The 16,126-nt window shown below is 39.0% G+C and overlaps 1 protein-coding gene and 1 long non-coding RNA gene across 4 annotated transcripts in view; one reads left to right on the forward strand and one right to left on the reverse strand.

The window, feature by feature from the left end:
• Positions 1-16,126, reverse strand: part of LOC117241989 — a 115,408-nt gene that overhangs the window by 14,694 nt on the left and 84,588 nt on the right. The gene's annotated exons all lie outside the window — the stretch shown is intronic.
• Positions 8,073-16,126, forward strand: part of LOC117241980 — a 172,949-nt gene continuing 164,895 nt past the window's right edge. Inside the window, exon 1 of one of the 3 annotated variants that reach the window (XM_033508301.1) lies at positions 8,073-8,931. The gene's annotated coding sequence lies outside the window, so the exon portion shown is untranslated. The remainder of the gene's footprint in view (positions 8,932-16,126) is intronic. The other 2 variants (XM_033508298.1, XM_033508300.1) reach the window with 2 other exon arrangements.

The raw sequence follows: 16,126 nt of genomic DNA on the forward strand, positions 1-16,126 counted from the left end.
CACTCCCGCTGTTTCTGAGTTACAACGCAGGTCGCTTTTAGACCGATTAGCACGCAATAGAAAGATTTCGTTCATGATCGATGAGTCTGAGCCTGTATTTCACAATTGCCATAAATTCTACCTTCGATTCCTACCTCTTAAATCTTTTACAAACGTCCACACATCTTCCAAAAAAAAAAAAAAAAGAAAAGAAAAAAAGAAGACAAAAGACGAAAAGAAGGAAGAAGAATATACAACACTGGCGTTCTTAATTTAAAAATATATTTAATTGTATCTTTCGAAATAAATTATAGTAATCTATAATAGGAAGATCGAAGGTTTACGGAATGATTTGCAGGATGCGAATGCAAACAAATTTCACCGTGAGGTCGGGTGCACTCGATCTCGGAGCACGTGAATATTTGCCTACAACTTCACAGTTTCAAAAGACACGGTAAACATTCGCAACTGTACAAACGATAACGCTGCGGTTAAATCGTCGTTATTAATAAGATCCTGGAGAAGCTTGTTGCACGTTCCATGGGAATATGAATCGAAAGGAGGACATGCTCTTTGTGATTTACAGCGATCATTATTGAGAACATAATTCTTGCGTTCGTTCTCAGCGTGTGCATATTTCCGTCTGAAGGTTCTTTTTTTTTTTTTTTTTTTTACTAAACTTGTTACTTTCTCGTTCTTCATTCCCTTTCAATTCCTTTTTATTTTATTTCATGTTTCTCTTCTGTTCCCGTTAAAAATTTTTATGCGATTGCCGTTAAACGTAACATGAGATTAAAATAAAGGTCGCAACAAAAATTGGAAATATTTCAGAATCACGTCGATTCGATAAATTAATAATAAAAGTCGAAGGTATTTCTTAAAAATTCTAGAGCCGAGTTTTCACAGCCTGTCTTATTAATGTCAAACTTATTTTTGGATTATGAATTTTTATATATTTATGTGGAATTTGAAAGTGCAAAAATGCATAGTATGCAGAACTATATAAAATTATTCAATAATATTTAGCGAATGGAACAATAATCTACCCAGATTCTATCTTTTTAATTATCTTCTTAATAATACGAATTTGCATAAATATCTGCAGTCTATCTACCAACAGTAGTAACACGAGTAGCACTAATATTTTCGCAACTTCGCGACAATGTATAAACGCTCGATCGTGTTTTCATCGCGATAAATCTTGAATTTTTCAGTGAAATAAGTAGAGTCATCGCGTTACGCGGCTGAATGGGAATGACACCCGTCTGTTTCATTAACTAATCCGATAAAATACCCGAACAATTCAAGCCGTTGATTATGGATCAGCTGATTTAATACCCTGGTCTTTGAAGTACGCTCTACTCGTTCTTTCGCACATAAACATCCTAACAGGTCGGTATTCGCGTAATCCTTGGACAAACTGATCTTGTCGTTAGGTTAGATACGCGTTAGTTTAAAAACGAACGAGCGACGAGACCAGGGAACACGAAGATAATGCTATCGATGGCATGAGCCGAAGAGTTGTGAATGTCGTTGCTCGTACACTTTCTCTGATCGAGTCGAAGCAAACGCCAATAAGGTTCTTCATTGAGACGAATAGGTCGATGCAGGATTGATATGGATATGGCAATAGGGAAAGAAAAGTCAATGTCATTTGTTTTTATTAACGCAGTTTTAACCTCCGCGAGGAGATTATTGTACAAAACATTTTACAAAACCTGTTGATATTTATTGATACAATATTTGCTTAAATTATTAGATTGCGTTCTTTCAGATATGAAAATATTAGATTGCAATTTGCATATAGGCTTGTAAGGTAGCACAGTACACGATAATGGAAGAAAACGACTTGCATTCGCAGTTCATCGATTAGTTTGGTTCTTTGTGAAACTCAGTCGGTCACATTAAAAATTCACATTAATTGCAACACTTATTAACACTGGAACTGGAACGATTACGATCTATAATTTATTTCAAAGAAATCGAAATGGGAGGCGTATGAAAATATATATAAAGCAGCCCATACATTTTACAAAAGTCGTTTAAATGAACAAAAGTACACTGTTATTAAATTCATAAAATTTCTATGGAAATTTTTGAACCGATCAATCCAATGACTCTGATAGTTTTAATGTTAATTCGTGGTACTTCAAATATTTTCCTCATACACATAATCACTATGGTACTTATAACAAAATAAGGATTACTTGAAATTGGTACAAGCGGAAAGGGAGTGATTCTACGCGAAAAAAGAAGTCGAAAATATAGAATACAAATTTTTTTTTTAATTTTTTCCATCGAGACAACGATCTACAGTGAGATCCGTTATAACGTACCGCACGCGTACCTAGCGAAAATTCAAAGTCGATTTTCTCGAAAACAAAGCCCCAAACGAAAAATTTTTATTCTATATTTTATTATCTTATCAGTTGTAAAACTCGTGTTCGTTGTAGCAACACTGAAGACCAGAGTTTTCTTATACCAGAGTATAAGGACAACTTGATGAACATAATGCGTCAACAACTAGTAAATACTCGGCGGGTTCGCTAGCTACGCTCGTAAAGGGCGTATGGGGTAGTAAGATGTCGCGAGTTCGAGACCACTCCTGGGCAAGCCAAGGTGGAAAACCAAATATCATCTTAGAAGTATATACAACGGGCAAGTGGGCCCCCCCCCTTGCCTATAATGTTGTAGTGCTTTCTATGAGTGTTTGGGAAGTACCCCCGGAGAACGGTTTCACTCGTTGCTGAACTACACCTAGGCTCGCCCATGGGGTTTTAGCCGATAAAAATCCGCCGGATTTCCCCACGTAAAAAAAGGGGTTTTTTTCTTTTTTTTTTTAATTTTTCCATCGAGACAACGATCTACAGTGAGATCCGTTATAACGAGACGTGATAAAGTGCACGCGTACCGAGCGAAAATTCAAAGTCGATTTTCTCGAAAACAAAGCCTCGAACGAAAAATTTTTATTCTATATTTTTGACTTCTTTTTTCGCGTAGAATCATCCCCTTTGCGCTTGTACCACCAGTTACCAACCAGCCTGTATATCATCTGAGTGAAAGATAATAAAATAATGGATAAATACACGGTAACGAATTGTAATGAACAAATAAGTCGCTCTGACTCAATCATTACGCGCTACATAATCCCGTTGCATTAGATTAAAAATTGCCACGAGAATAATGACAAGGTCGACCAAACAAAGTACTCAAACTTACCTACGTATAACGCATACAAACCCAGTCGTTAAAATGAAACACAGAAGAAATAGAAGCCTCTAACAAGACTGAAAAACGTACTTAACACTTCGTCAAGCTACCGAGTGCCGAGCAACAAAACAACAAACACAATTTAGGTCAGTTCTGATCTACGCAAATGCTGCTACGTAACAATTCGCGAGTCACTTTCAAGCGGTCGACGAGTGTTCGTTGCAGCAGTCACGTTCTCGCAGCGCGGCGACAAAAAGGTGAACCGTTTAATTTGCCGGCTCGTGCGCTGGTAATTAGTCATATGCGGCCGACGAAGTCGTAAAGTAAACTGTTCGACGGCAGGTTACCTTATAGATCTGTCACATCTGTCATACGGACGCATTGAACTGACGCAACGTGGCATCGAGACAATCGTACATAGAACACCCACCGAGCCTGCCGCATGGTTATGTCACAAGGTACCCGACTTACTGCTTCACCGAGAAAAAGTTAAGTTTCCAATGTGCATATGCGAGTGATTCTTATCACTCTTGGGAGAAGGCTGAGCATTGGCTCTCACTGTTCTGTGGTAAGAGTATTTAAACAACACTCTTACGAATAAAACAGATCAACGTGGAAATAACAGAAAGATGGCAAAATCAAAAATTAAAAACAATAGTTGAACAAAACGTGTGTGAATATTGTGCATACCGACGTAAAAATAGGAAGATGACAAAACAAAGATCTAAAAACTATATTCGTACAAAATTTGCATGGATACGTTGCATCAACGTAAAAGTGATTGACAGATGTGAAGATGAGAAGCAAAGAGCCATACTGGACGCAGACTAATATATTCCGAATTGGAAAATTTATGAAGACACAGGTATCCTAACAGAAAGAGAAGAAATCAGTTTGCACAGCATAAAGTATCAAAAGTGATTGAAAAATTATGCCAGCAGCTTGATCATAGATTTATCAGATACCTCTAAAGAATAAGAAAGACCAAAGTGGCACCATTTTTCATAGTTATCATTTAGATTTAGCGATGCGCATCATGCGGGTGTATTCACATTCATCACATACATAGATTATCATAGATTGTGCTGAATATTATTGTACGGTAGGTTGTACATGTATAGTTTACAAATCACTGAGTGTATTCACGTCCATCACATACATAGATTGTCATAGATTGTGCTGTATATTATTATACGATAGGTTGTACATGTATAGTTTTCAAATCACTGAGTATATTCACGTTCGTCACATACACAGATTGTCATAGATTGTGGTGAATTTTACAAATTTAAAAGAATGAATATGAGTTTGTTATAGTAAACTTTTAGTAGACTGACTAAAAGATCCAGAATCCAGATCATGAGTCCTCCTCCTCTCTCTCTCTTTCTCTCTCTGTCACTCACTCACTCACTCATTTTTCAACCCTAAACTCTTCGAGAAACCTCATGTTTAATCGACGAAGTTATGCCTAGATCGTCCAAAACAGCGGCACAAACTCGAAACGCGATCTGACTATACACACATACAATCACATGCATCCCTGTATGTTCTACTTAGCCACCGCACCGTAGAAAGTGAAAATAAGTTCTCAGTACTAAACATGGTTTGCTCGTTCCGGAGTTGCTAGCTGCCGGGACCAATTAGAGACGTCTGTCCACTGTGAGATCACTAAAAGTCTGACTCTTCATTAGCGCTGGAAATATTGTGGTAAGTTCAAGGTCGACGCATTCGAAGTGGAAGTAGATAGGAAGATTGTTCCTCGCTATCGTAAATTCTGCGATTTGATCACTGTAGATAGAGGTGTTACGAGTGGAAACGAAGCATTCCAAAATTATGCAACAACTCAAACTATCGCATAGTTACGATCCAACTATGAAAATTAATTTGTGTTTTTCAAAATTGTTATATTTGTCATCTCGAGTAACTTCAAATAAGAAGTTTCGCTTATAGTAAGTAAAACGCAGGAAACTGTAAATATTCTTTTTTATATTCTAATTTAATGATATAATAATACTTATGTGTATGTTTAAAGAGAATAAGATATCGATGTAATTTAATTACTTCTTCAATATACAAAACTTTTACTATAGAAAATCTTTGATATTTAAAGTTATTGATAGCTGAAATCAAAATATCAAAGCAACATGATGATCAGTCGAAATATTTACTTTCTGGAACATTCTGATTACATCAGTAAAAGGGCACTATCATACAGGAAAGACTGGTTCTAGTGGCGAAGTTAAGTACCCTTGGGCATGTTTAGTGCTTGGCTGACTTTCTATTTAGGAAAGCCGCGTAAACTACATATAACTGTTTAGAAGCTTCAGTTACATTGAAGCTCACCTGACAGTAATTTTACGGATTTAAAATTCCTTTTTATTTGATTCTAATAAATAATTGTATCTTCTATGATAAAAATAGTACTTTATCGAAGCTAATTGATAAAAAGAGAATAAAGCTTATGAAACGAGCCAATACTTATAAAATCTCTACCGAATCTCTATAGTTTCGAATTTACATAAAGGTATGACATTTAATTCGAAGTACTCGTAAGGCGCCAGAAACTTTAGAATTGGATTCAACCTACTTGCAATATACTGAATTCCATCGCTATCACAGCATTTGATTCTTCATCAAGTAGACCCTACGTAACATAGCGGATCGACTTTAAAGCTCGATTATTTATATACCTGGTCGGCGTTGATTCGCCCATGCGATGATTACGCCAATCATAATACTCTCGGCTCGCTAACAGCTCGACATTGTGATTGGCCCGCGGACGGATCCACGGCTAACTACTCGCAGAAATCAAGCAAAATAGTAACAAGACCGATCCTCAATCACCTGTAATTGTACTCTGTCTGTTCTCTGTCGGCTGCACACCCTTGATACTTAGCGATGCACACAATTTTCTTCTCTTCTCGCGACTCGCCTCCCCATCTCTTTGCTCCGTTGCCTGTTTGCCAGTTCTTATGCTTACTTTCGTGTTCACGACCGTATTTATTAAGACGACACGTAGAGTTTGACGCGGATCAAGGGATAAGGCCGTCCCTTAACCGTTGAAATTTATAACAAATCACTTGGTAAACGATATCGAGGGATCGGAGGATTTTTTAATAAGTACGTCGAGAAGCGTTTCGATGGTTTGTAACCGGTGTATTAGCAACGATAACGTGCTTTCCGGCGTACCGTGGCTTACAAAAGGATTCAAACGCTTGTCACAAAACATTTTTCACGATACATGTATTAGATCCGTTAAACAAAACAAACTTGAAATTTCGTTAGCACTGTGACGAGACACGATTATCGTGATTATGATGGTAAAATTGAAAATCAACTCGAGAATGTATATAGAGATTGCAAGATATATTGGAAATATACTCACAGTGAAAAATTAGTATGTATGCAGTATAAATAATAGCCATAAACAGGCAGTAATGCCAGAAATGATGTCAGTAAATATTGTGGTTTGCTAATATAGAGAATAATTGGTTGTTCAAATACTGTGCTGGTCTTTACGATCACCAAAAAATATCTCATAAGTTCTAATAAATATATATTACTTCCAATACTTATAATTCTTATAAATTAAATCTTATAAATTCTATATACATTTTCAGATGCGTTTCAATGTAATCACGATAAGCGTATCTCGCTACAATGCTGACGAGGTTTCAAAATGTTTTACATAATATATACACGAAAGATTTTTAAAGAGTCCGAATACTTTACTGAGCTACTGTACGTACTTGAGTACCATACTGTGAAGGATACCCTGAAAGCTCTGCATAGTTTCGTCTGCTTACTTATGTTCTATAGTGCAGGGTATCCCTGTACACGTTAGTTCGTCTTCCGTTGGACTGTTAACGAGCCATTGCTGTGAATAATGCTCCCATTTCAGAGCCTCTTAAGCGAAATATGGATGCTTAGAGCGTTGATAACTTGTTAGTTTGAGCGATGCGCGTGGAGTAGCTACTTTTATACAGTATACGATTCTATTAGCCGTTTAGCTCGTAATAGTGAGAAAAACTGGGTAAGTCCAGTAATATTGAATTATTTTCCAATGTTATTAAATACGTATCTTGTTTTTGCTTTAGGAAAACGTAAATTGTTTCAAGCAAAAGTGTTTCACATACTGGGGCAAGAAAAAAGTATCTTTTATCCAAGTTTCTATCGAAACCTTTTTAAAACGTTACATTTACGCTTCAAATTAGAAACATCCATAAGAATTCAACGTTTCGATAAGAACGACGATTAAAATTATTCCACGAAAGCTCTACTTTCTAAATCACCATTCTCCGTACCATTCTCCATTCGCAGCGAATCGATTCGCCTACCGCGATGTCTCAATCGCTACCGAACAACGTTCTATAATCGACCATTTGCAAGCGCATCAGCCACCGATCCAGTCATCCTCCATAGCTCTTATTTGCCCGCCAACTCACCAACGATGAGTGCAACGAAGAATCGAGTTGGAGAAACGATCGCTACCACCCTCGCAACGAGAAGATGTCCAAGATCCGCGCCAAGTATAGCGTTTGTCCATGGACCAAATCAACAAACAGAGAACGCCCAACCAGAGAGAATCAAAGAGTCAGAGAGACAAACACGGACGAACGTTCTCTTGTAGCGAAGCCCGAGAACGGAGATGCCCCGGTGTTGTGCAGGTTTTTGGTGGGGGACCTTGACCGAGTGACGTTCACCAGCCGCAGAAGCAAGCAACAACGTGCAGCAGGAGCAGCGAGCAGTAATAGCAGCATCAGCGCCGGCCGGTAACCTACCAGGTTGCTCCGCGACGTATGTATACCTGTTAAAGTCCGCATGTCCGTTGCTTCTTACAGTCCGTTCGTCCATTCGTCCATCCGTCCGTCCGTGCATCCGTGGCGCGTTCGTCTGTCCGTACGTCCGTCCGTTCGTCCGTTGGTGCCTTCTCTCCTGCCTGTCTCTGTCTCGGGGCCCGGTCCGGTACGTCGGTGGGATAGGACGAAGCCGCGGTGGAAGGAGTAGTAAGCGGCCTACGCAGTTTCAACCTGGGTCCCAGCTTTTATTAGTTCTTCGACGCTCGGCGGAGAACGGTGCGTGCCGGAGTGGTAGCAAGCAGTGCTTTCAGGCCCGGGATTACCTAACGACCGCGTAGTCGGTGCGAACGAATCGTCCGAGTGACACCCGAACGACTCAGCCGAGGAACGAGTCCAACGAATCCGTCAGGTGGATACCATCGATTCATGGTATCGTATACGAAAGTTTCTACATCGTGTATGTCGACGTCGAACTTCGACTTTCCTTGGATCTCTTTATTATTGTGTGTGACCGCAGTTGATACCTAAGAGTGACTTCGAAGGAGACAAGTGACGGACTGTTTCGAATACCGTGATACAGTACGCACAGTGTGATCTCTAGGTATCGAGATAAAACGAAAGAGAGGGAAACGAGTCGAACCGATCGATGATCGATGATAATCGTCATCGCGACGTCGCATCGGATCAGGATCGGGCGCAAGGTGTTCGTCTCGCCGGTCCCACGGGACGAGACACCCGGCTGCCCCGGTGGCAGTGACAGTTGCTGTACGTGAGAGTGTTTTGTTCGACCTGGCCACGAGCTCCAGTTCTCTCCTCCCCCTCTTTTGCTCGTCTTCTTGCCGTTCTGTTTGGCGCGCGGACGAACCGTTGGTGCGCGAAGGGGGATACCCTTAAACAGTATACCAGAGGCATTACCGATCGGAATGCTACTGTGCCAGTGAAGGTAAATTGAATTCTGAAGTTCGATACTTTATGCCAGGCCGTATTAGGCTCTCGAGGACAGACGTCCGAGTCTTTGACGAGTCTCTTCTGCCTGATCACCGAGGATTGAATCATTTGAAATGAGAGATCTGGTCGATCAACTTCCGATCCTGAGACACGCTTCCGATTCTCAACGCATGTTGCGTGACATGTAACAGAGGAGATTCGTCTTTGACCAAGATTCTCCGCTTTGAGGGAAGGCAATGTCGCAGTTATCGTGTCGATCAAAGCTACCAGTGTGTTTGTTCGCAAGTGTAGTGACGCGACGCATGTCGGTAGCTCGGTGTTACATAAAAACCTGATATCTATGGATGATCGCGTGTTTGCAGATGTTAAACAGCCTTGGAAATTCAAGCTGTGAATTAGTCGCGAAATCAATATACTTGTGCAAATTTATTGTGATTCGTGTGAAACACGTTGCTAAATGGACGATAATATATTTGTTCGATCGAGAAACGTATAACTTGGTTGGTATCGATGGATCGTAGGTGATTTACGACAGTTTAGGTTAATTCTTAGCTACGTAATACTCCACTTTGAGAACTTTTATTTCATTACCACAATCTAGTGGAGGATTTTAGAAACTTTAGTATGAGCGCTAAATGAAACACTTGCAACGCAATGATCTAATAAATAATAAAGTATTTTAACCATATAGAAATCTGTGGTAATAAAAGTATGGATGCCTGTGTAGTTAAAAATTACGTCACTTAACTGTGTTCGGGTTTGTTTAACGATTCGTATTAATTCGCATCCTGTGCTGTAAAAATCACAAGCGACGTTTAAAAATATCGGACATGCGTAAAATATACGACTAAATAAAAATTGAATTTCAATACAGATAAAGATGAAACGAAATTAAGTAACACGGCTGAAAAGCGAAAACTGTTTTAACGACCTATGACCGAATCGATATCAACGAAGCGTTGAACAAAACACATTTCCCTCCCTCAAACAGTGAAATTTGAACGGAGCTTCACGCAAATCGCAATCTTTCGTGTCATTCATTTCGAAACGAACGAACGGACGGACGCGACTCACCTTCGCAACGAGATCACCGTAATTATCCTGATCGTGAAAGAACGTCGAGGCTCGGATGAACGGCTCGTTTGATCCGTGTTCATCAAACGACCGGGAAGGCGAGACGCTAATCGAAAGGGAAACGACTTTCAGCGGACGTGCGAGTAGATTGCGGGGACGGGAACGCGTGCGATTTACTCTCGCCGAGCGGGGATCTCGTCGATAGGGAAACCAGAAATGCAATGAGAGGGCAGTATCGCATTAACTGAAAGATCAATTAACTCGCGTTAACGGACACTTTAATCACAGACGCGCCTAGCTTAGCTCGATGAAGATGAGTGTTGATCCTACGTGCGCCGTTTGCTCGCTTCTTTCCTGCGTAGGGTTTTTCGCGCGATTTAATTCCCTTGCTATGTAGGATTTTTCATACGATTTCATTCCTTTGCTACGTAGGATTTTTCGTACGATTTAATTCCTTTGTTACGTAAGATTTTTCCCGCGATTTCATTCCTTCGCCGTATTGGATTTTCCGTGCGAATTGATTCTTCTACGTTTGGTTTCCTCGTAGGCGTTAGCAAGGGAGTTGTTACAGTTTAACCGAGTAAAAATTACAGTGACAAATGGTCAAAAGTTATATCAGGGATTTTGTCGAGTTTATAGAAATCGATAGAAAGTAGTATTTTGATACTAGAGATTCAAACGTGATACAACGAACATGTAAGTGCCGATGGTATCGAAATTAGGAAGTGACATTATTTTCGGTGGTTTCTAACGAAAGGTTGAATTGGGAAATTTTATCGAGTTTCGTAGAAATCTATCGAAAGTGGTATTTCGAAACCTAACATGATGATTATGTAACAATAGATTCATAATCGTATGTGAAAGTGTTTTTATTTTTAATCAATTCCGAAGTGGGTTTCTAAAGAAGTATTTTTTGAAAAGATACTGGGAACAAGTACCTAGGTTTAAACGGGATTTAACGGAGAAAATTTAAAAAAAAGTAAAATGTAGGATTATAATTTAACTTTTATGTCAATAACGTGATATAATTGAAGTGATATAAAAATCGTATAAAATGATTTAAAAAGACTTTTTATTATCATCGATGTTTTGAACGAAGTCTCCAATGAAGAGAATCGCATGACGCGAACGTCGGAACATGATGATAAATTTGATTTACGATTTTCTAGGAAAAAATTATCAAAAATGTTTTATGTATTTAAATAACCGAAGATCATACAGTCATATTTTATGGTCATGTCCTTTCCCCTTTGCAACACAAGGACTAAATTTGCATTTCACGTCGACTCCACATTAATCAAATCTCTTTACTGACTAATTTTTTGTTTCTAAAGCGCAATTACAGCAAAAAATAATCGTTAATTATCCGTCTTAATCTGACTTCAAAGAATCAACATGAAACTAACCAAAATAGTCCATCCGAAAAGCATGAATACACATAAATCATTTATTTTCCTCTATAATTCTAAATGTCTACAACAAGAAAAAAAAACGATTGTATGCAAACCATCAATACATTCCTTTAGTTCCAAAACTAAATTCTAACAGCGAGTTGCCTACACGGGCAACCTCATAAAAATTCCACTCTCTCTAAACTTATTATTCCCGAGAAGGCATAAAGTATCCAAAATATACGCATAAAGTATGCAAAATTTATTGCCCCCAAAAACGAAACGATCCAAGAGACGTACTTCCATCGATTCTCCCAAGATAAAACAAAGAAAAGGGGGAAAGAAATATCAGAATAACCTGCCGAACGAACGACAGAATTCCGAGAAGCGTGCCAATATACAGCGCGAGAGATTGAACTCGTGTCCGGAGGGTACGGCGGTTAAAAGTTTCGCGGAGAAGAAGCGAAGGCGCAATAAAAGGCCACGTGGAGTTTGACACAATTACGAGGGCCTCGTCTCGTCCTGTTTCAGTATCCTCCTCGACGCGTCCCTCGTTAAGTCCAGAAATAGACGCCAGGGCCCTGCCACCAGCCCTTATGAACGGCTCAATCCTTCTCCCCTCTTTTCTTCCTTTCTTCTGCTCGCTCTTTTGTTTCGCCTGTCCGCTCGCGGCGAGCCTCGCGGAATGAAGATCGCGCCTCGTCTTGACGCGCGAATCCACCGCGCGGCTCTCGAATCTCTTTTACGCTCTTCCTTTGATCTCTTTCTCTTCCGTTTGGTTGCACGCGACGCGACGCAGAGGAGGAAAAGCCGAGGCACCGACGCGGATCCGCGATATTCGGGGCACGAACCCCTTACGACCTTGGCGCGGTCGAAGTGTGCCAGTGGAACACACGCCGGAATTCGCGCCACCTATTGAGCGAGACATCTTTCCAGGCGATGGATTTAGGGCGGATCGAGGCTGGCTTCCTTATCTTCTTTCTTTTCCATTTTATTATTTGTCTTCTTTTTTTGTTTTTCATTTCTTTAATGCGTAAGGGATATTAGAAGAGTCAGTTGATGATTGACGTAGGTAAAATGTGCTGTTGCGCGAACTTCATTCTGAATGAGAGCTATTGAGATATTTAGATATTGGATTATTCCCGTGTTAATTGATACTAAAATTTGTAACATGGACAGTGATAGAAAGATTTATTAGTACTTTGATTAAGATTTGAATTGAAAGATTGATGCAATCTTTTTGAAAGTATAGAAGGAGTTGGAATAAAAATATCGATCGTACGATCTTGGAGTAAAAATTTTGTACCTGTTAGAATAAAGTAACTGTTAATTATTAGGATAAATTTGTTATACAACATTATATATGTAATAATTTATTGGAGTAAGCGAAAGAGGCATTTGGAATCACAAAAAATATTTATATTTCCTTCTTGCACAAAATTGTTGATGAAACGCGAAGTGAATATTATCTCGTATTATATCTATCGCTATTAGATGGTTCTCATCTTATCTAGGCAAAACGCGATTCGTTTTACTTTGAATATTATAACATATACTTATTTCTATAGAAAAGTTTTTAAATTGATGGTTATCTGTAGGAGTATTGGTAACTTTTGTAGTAGATATTTTCTACCATATTGATAACAGTCATCTATTCCAAAGTACATATTATATCTATCCACCGTTTGTATCAAATGTAATTCCATTTTGTAAAATTACAGTGGGTTTTCGTATCGCCTAGTTTTTAGATTTCCTTTTTTCCGTCACTGTATATACAACAAAGAAAAAGGTAAAGGAAATTTATACGTATAAAAATTCATATGACGCACACAGTATGCAAAAATGCGTAAAAATAACCAAAGTAAAGTACTCGTTATATTATTTAGAGGGTGAAACAAATCTGTGCTTAGGTTCCATTTCTTCAGCTCTATTCATAAAAATATAAATCTGTGTCTACGATCTAGTAACGGCTAGTAATAACTGTTCGTTCGATTTTTATTTTTATTTCCCCCGATAACGAACCATCGGCGCCATATAGAAGAATCCTCTCTGAAGTGAATAGTGCTCGTCACTTCCCTCGTCGTTCCCTCGACGATATTAAAAAACCAGCCAACGGTTGTAACGCGCGATCCTTGCTTCGGGCGCGATCCTTTGATTTTATCATTGACTCATTGAATGGACGAGCCGCCACGGCGGGAGAACAATAAAACAGCCACGGGAAGGTGCTAAATATTTACAGGAGACACGTGACTGTTTATTGCAGCGAAGTGGCGAACGTAGAACGCTAGAGAATCATATCGTACATTCCGCTAACGTGTCTTTTATCGTCGGTTTTCTTGATTACTTCGCGCGTGTACCAGACACCTCAGGGTTTCAAGGATTTGTCGCCTTCGATCGGCCGTGGCTGATCGTGCGATTATTATTAAAAATTCACGAGCGAGAGCGTCGGTTAGAATATTTCCGACGTATCGTAAAATGTTGTAGTTGTATTAAGTAATTCTAAAAGTTTCCGCAGTTTAAAACTGTTCGTGTTCAAAAATATCGTAGTTTCGTTAAAGTTGAAGACTCTTATCGAAAATCTTTATAATATCCAATACACGTTTTTGGGAATATAAAGACATTAATTTCACATCTATAAGAATGCGAGTTTCTTAAGAAGAGCTCAGGTAGGTGTTTTTGAGAATTAATAGCTGTTGAATTGAGAATTAAAAATTATCAATGAGTGACAACATAGGAAATAAGATAGCTGGCTGATGCAATTTATTCAATGTTTACAATCTTTTCGAGGTCTTCTATTCGGTCTTTAAAGTACGTGGAACAAAAAAAAAAAAAAAAAGAAAGAAATCAGCTAGTAGATATTTGAAATAAAATACGAATTCAGTGTGTCAGTCGCATTATTTCAAATCTCATTGCGAGACGTTTCGATCTATTTAACTCGAGTTCCTTATATCTCTTCCCCTAAACGTTTATTGTTTCCATCTATAATATTCGCAATATTTCATTAACACGTAGCCGAAATAAAGATGCATCACCATCACAATACGACAACGTCAAAAGACAGTAAAATCCCAGCCAAAGCTGACGTTCGTTCGCGCGTCATTCTCACCTCGAGAAAATACGCGTCTCGCTGTTTCTCGCTAGAACCGCACTTTTTATCGCTTCCACCGGTGATATCATCGCATACCGAGTCACCTCCCAGAAAAAATCGTACCCCAAAAAGTAAATTTCGTACGAGTCGCGACGAGTTTAGAAAAGAAAAAGCGTAACTCCGACTGACATCAGGATGCTCGCCAAATTTGTCCAGCTTCTTTGCAACTCTTTACACCTTCGATCATGTTTATACTACTCGCACACATGCGAAAACCCTGGATCTAAACGATCAAGAGAACAAAGAAAATAGAAACGATAAAGGTTGACGTTTGTCTGACACGAAGTTGCAAATCGGTCGTGTTTGACTTCAAAAAATAAAGGAACGGATTGAAAAGAAAAGAGATGACTAAACGTCTGAATTTTATGGTGACGAGGACAACGCTCTTCTGTCGCTCTTATAGGACCGCCCTCGCGAGGATTTCTTCGCCAAATATGGTGGCTGTGGCTTAGTATCTTAATCCAATGATCACACTGTCATGCGAATTGTGTCGTTCGAAGTCGGCGTCCCTTCCGCAACAGGCCTAATAAAGTCGTCGGGTCCAATCTTTAGTTACGAACGCTCGAACCACGAACGCGTCGCGATTAGATGGCCTTGGGAGATGAAGCGTGGACGAGGTCACCCTTGCAAGCTCGAAAGGCGACCGAGATCCCGCGCGGATACGCGTGAACGTACGCTGAATCTGAAATCGCGGGGGCCCCGCGTCGTTACCTTTAGAAAGTGAAGGTGATTCCGTAAAAGGAACTGATCGACTGCGATGCGATAGTGTGTTTTACTACTTGATAATTGGTAATTGATCGTTCATAGTAATTTCATTTTTTCGAGAGAAGTGATTATACGAAACAATTTTTTCAATTGACAGTATTTCATCTTTTATTCATTTGGAAATGCTTCTTCCTTTCTCGTGTAATGGATCTCTTTGTCTCCGATTTATTTCTTGCGTTTGTATTAAGCGGAAAAGACGCATTTACTTGTCATTATTTTACAATTTCACAGAGAATTCGTTTAACAATTCATTTGTTCTTCTCCAGAATTCTGTATAAATTATAGTTAAGAAATACATTCATAAAGATTAAGATATATTGATTCGCTTCTCGTGATTCTGGCCGAAGGGAATTTGTTTATTAGAAACGATCTACTTACTATGTTACGATTAATATGGAGAAAAATCAGTTCATTTGTAGAACTTATGTTGACGTGTTTTTTATATTCTTGAATTTTTATATTTCATTATTGTACTGATTATTTTTTATTGGCCGACTAAACCACTATAACGGTTCAAGAAGATTAAGTAGTATTGAACAGTTGCGGTCAGACATCACTAGTATTTTTGGAAGCGTTTTCATACGTCCTTTGTTCAGCTAACTAAGGTGTTCCCGTCATTTTATAGGCAAACACTTAACATATAATCGTGGATTCGTGGAATTTTAAATAGCGACCAGTGTGACTTTCGATTCTTCAGAAATTGCTGAAGATATTAGATTTAATTTAGAAAGAGAAAATTCACAGGATTTTCAGAAACGTATTTTTTTCTGCATATAGATATCCACATGGGAAATATTAAAATAAAATTTAAA

This window comes from Bombus vosnesenskii, unplaced genomic scaffold (genome assembly GCF_011952255.1).
Source record: "Bombus vosnesenskii isolate JDL3184/JDL3185 unplaced genomic scaffold, Bvos_JDL3184-5_v1.1 scf7180000016262, whole genome shotgun sequence".
Lineage (NCBI taxonomy): Eukaryota > Metazoa > Arthropoda > Insecta > Hymenoptera > Apidae > Bombus > Bombus vosnesenskii.